This window comes from Pseudophryne corroboree, unplaced genomic scaffold (genome assembly GCF_028390025.1).
Source record: "Pseudophryne corroboree isolate aPseCor3 unplaced genomic scaffold, aPseCor3.hap2 scaffold_259, whole genome shotgun sequence".
Taxonomy (NCBI): domain Eukaryota; kingdom Metazoa; phylum Chordata; class Amphibia; order Anura; family Myobatrachidae; genus Pseudophryne; species Pseudophryne corroboree.
In genome coordinates this window covers 102,601-106,400 of record NW_026969249.1, presented here as the reverse complement: position 1 = coordinate 106,400, position 3,800 = coordinate 102,601, and positions in this window count along the sequence as shown.

Below are 3,800 nucleotides of genomic sequence, written 5' to 3'. Positions count from 1 at the left end.
TTAGTTACCATCCCAAAATGAATCCCTGAGATGAAAAAAGTTGATTTCAGAGCATGATTTGTGAACAGGAGATTCAACGGTTTTGGGGCATATGAGAAATTCCCTAAGCCCCGGACCCATCGATTTTGGTCAAAAATGAAAATTTTAAAAGTGCCCCTATTTCTGCTTTAAACTTTAGTTACCATCCCAAAATGAATCCCTGAGATGAAAAAAGTTGATTTCAGAGCATGATTTGTGAACAGGAGATTCAACGGTTTTGGGGCATATGAGAAATTCCCTAAGCCCCGGACCCATCGATTTTGGTCAAAAATGAAAATTTTAAAAGTGCCCCTATTTCTGCTTTAAACTTTAGTTACCATCCCAAAATGAATCCCTGAGATGAAAAAAGTTGATTTCGGAGCATGATTTTTGAACAGGAGCTTCAAAGGTTTTGGGGCATATGAGAAATTCCCTAAGCCCCGGACCCATCGATTTTGGTCAAAAATGAAAATTTTAAAAGTGCCCCTATTTCTGCTTTAAACTTTAGTTACCATCCCAAAATGAATCCCTGAGATGAAAAAAGTTGATTTCGGAGCATGATTTTTGAACAGGAGCTTCAACGGTTTTGGGGCATATGAGAAATTCCCTAAGCCCCGGACCCATCGATTTTGGTCAAAAATGAAAATTTTAAAAGTGCCCCTATTTCTGCTTTAAACTTTAGTTACCATCCCAAAATGAATCCCTGAGATGAAAAAAGTTGATTTCAGAGCATGATTTGTGAACAGGAGATTCAACGGTTTTGGGGCATATGAGAAATTCCCTAAGCCCCGGACCCATCGATTTTGGTCAAAAATAAAAATATTAAAAGTGCCCCTATTTCTGCTTTAAACTTTAGTTACATCCCAAAATGAATCCCTGAGATGAAAAAAGTTGATTTCAGAGCATGATTTTTGAACAGGAGCTTCAACGGTTTTGTGGCATATGAGAAATTCCCTAAGCCCCGGACCCATCGATTCTGGTCAAAAATGAAAATTTTAAAAGTGCCCCTATTTCTGCTTTAAACTTTAGTTACCATCCCAAAATGAATCCCTGAGATGAAAAAAGTTGATTTCAGAGCATGATTTTTGAACAGGAGCTTCAACGGTTTTGTGGCATATGAGAAATTCCCTAAGCCCGGACCCATCGATTTTGGTCAAAAATGAAAATTTTAAAAGTGCCCCTATTTCTGCTTTAAACTTTAGTTACCATCCCAAAATGAATCCCTGAGATGAAAAAAGTTGATTTCGGAGCATGATTTTTGAACAGGAGCTTCAACGGTTTTGTGGCATATGAGAAATTCCCTAAGCCCCGGACCCATCGATTTTGGTCAAAAATGAAAATTTTAAAAGTGCCCCTATTTCTGCTTTAAACTTTAGTTACCATCCCAAAATGAATCCCTGAGATGAAAAAAGTTGATTTCAGAGCATGATTTTTGAACAGGAGCTTCAACGGTTTTGTGGCATATGAGAAATTCCCTAAGCCCTGGACCCATCTATTTTGGTCAAAAATGAAAATTTTAAAAGTGCCCCTATTTCTGCTTTAAACTTTAGTTACCATCCCAAAATGAATCCCTGAGATGAAAAAAGTTGATTTCGGAGCATGATTTTTGAACAGGAGCTTCAACGGTTTTGCGGCATATGAGAAATTCCCTAAGCCCTGGACCCATCGATTTTGTTCTAAAATGAAAATTTTAAAAGTGCCACTATTTCTGCTTTAAACTTTAGTTACCATCCCAAAATGAATCCCTGAGATGAAAAAAGTTGATTTCAGAGCATGATTTGTGAACAGGAGATTCAACGGTTTTGGGGCATATGAGAAATTCCCTAAGCCCCGGACCCATCGATTTTGGTCAAAAATTAAAATTTTAAAAGTGCCCCTATTTCTGCTTTAAACTTTAGTTACCATCCCAAAATGAATCCCTGAGATAAAAAAAGTTGATTTCAGAGCATGATTTGTGAACAGGAGATTCAACGGTTTTGGGGCATATGAGAAATTCCCTAAGCCCCGGACCCATCGATTTTGGTCAAAAATGAAAATTTTAAAAGTGCCCCTATTTCTGCTTTAAACTTTAGTTACCATCCCAAAATGAATCCCTGAGATGAAAAAAGTTGATTTCGGAGCATGATTTTTGAACAGGAGCTTCAAATGTTTTGGGGCATATGAGAAATTCCCTAAGCCCCGGACCCATCGATTTTGGTCAAAAATGAAAATTTTAAAAGTGCCCCTATTTCTGCTTTAAACTTTAGTTACCATCCCAAAATGAATCCCTGAGATAAAAAAAGTTGATTTCAGAGCATGATTTGTGAACAGGAGATTCAACGGTTTTGGGGCATATGAGAAATTCCCTAAGCCCCGGACCCATCGATTTTGGTCAAAAATGAAAATTTTAAAAGTGCCCCTATTTCTGCTTTAAACTTTAGTTACCATCCCAAAATGAATCCCTGAGATGAAAAAAGTTGATTTCGGAGCATGATTTTTGAACAGGAGCTTCAACGGTTTTGGGGCATATGAGAAATTCCCTAAGCCCCGGACCCATCGATTTTGGTCAAAAATGAAAATTTTAAAAGTGCCCCTATTTCTGCTTTAAACTTTAGTTACCATCCCAAAATGAATCCCTGAGATGAAAAAAGTTGATTTCAGAGCATGATTTGTGAACAGGAGATTCAACGGTTTTGGGGCATATGAGAAATTCCCTAAGCCCCGGACCCATCGATTTTGGTCAAAAATAAAAATATTAAAAGTGCCCCTATTTCTGCTTTAAACTTTAGTTACCATCCCAAAATGAATCCCTGAGATGAAAAAAGTTGATTTCAGAGCATGATTTTTGAACAGGAGCTTCAACGGTTTTGTGGCATATGAGAAATTCCCTAAGCCCCGGACCCATCGATTCTGGTCAAAAATGAAAATTTTAAAAGTGCCCCTATTTCTGCTTTAAACTTTAGTTACCATCCCAAAATGAATCCCTGAGATGAAAAAAGTTGATTTCGGAGCATGATTTTTGAACAGGAGCTTCAAAGGTTTTGGGGCATATGAGAAATTCCCTGAGCCCCGGACCCATCGATTTTAGTCAAAAATGAAAATTGTAAAAGTGCCCCTATTTCTGCTTTAAACTTTAGTTACCATCCCAAAATGAATCCCTGAGATGAAAAAAGTTGATTTCGGAGCATGATTTTTGAACAGGAGCTTAAAACGGTTTTGGGGCATATGAGAAATTCCCTAAGCCCCGGACCCATCGATTTTGGTCAAAAATGAAAATTTTAAAAGTGCCCCTATTTCTGCTTTAAACTTTAGTTACCATCTCCAAATGAATCCCTGAGATGAAAAAAGTTGATTTCGGATCATGATTTTTGAACAGGAGCTTCAACGGTTTTGTGGCATATGAGAAATTCCCTAAGCCCCGGACCCATCGATTTTGGTCAAAAATGAAAATTTTAAAAGTGCCCCTATTTCTGCTTTAAACTTTAGTTACCATCCCAAAATGAATCCCTGAGATGAAAAAAGTTGATTTCAGAGCATGATTTTTGAACAGGAGCTTCAACGGTTTTGTGGCATATGAGAAATTCCCTAAGCCCCGGACCCATCGATTTTGGTCAAAAATGAAAATTTTAAAAGTGCCCCTATTTCTGCTTTAAACTTTAGTTACCATCCCAAAATGAATCCCTGAGATGAAAAAAGTTGATTTCGGAGCATGATTTTTGAACAGGAGCTTCAACGGTTTTGTGGCATATGAGAAATTCCCTGAGCCCCAGACCCATCGATTTTAGTCAAAAATGAAAATTGTA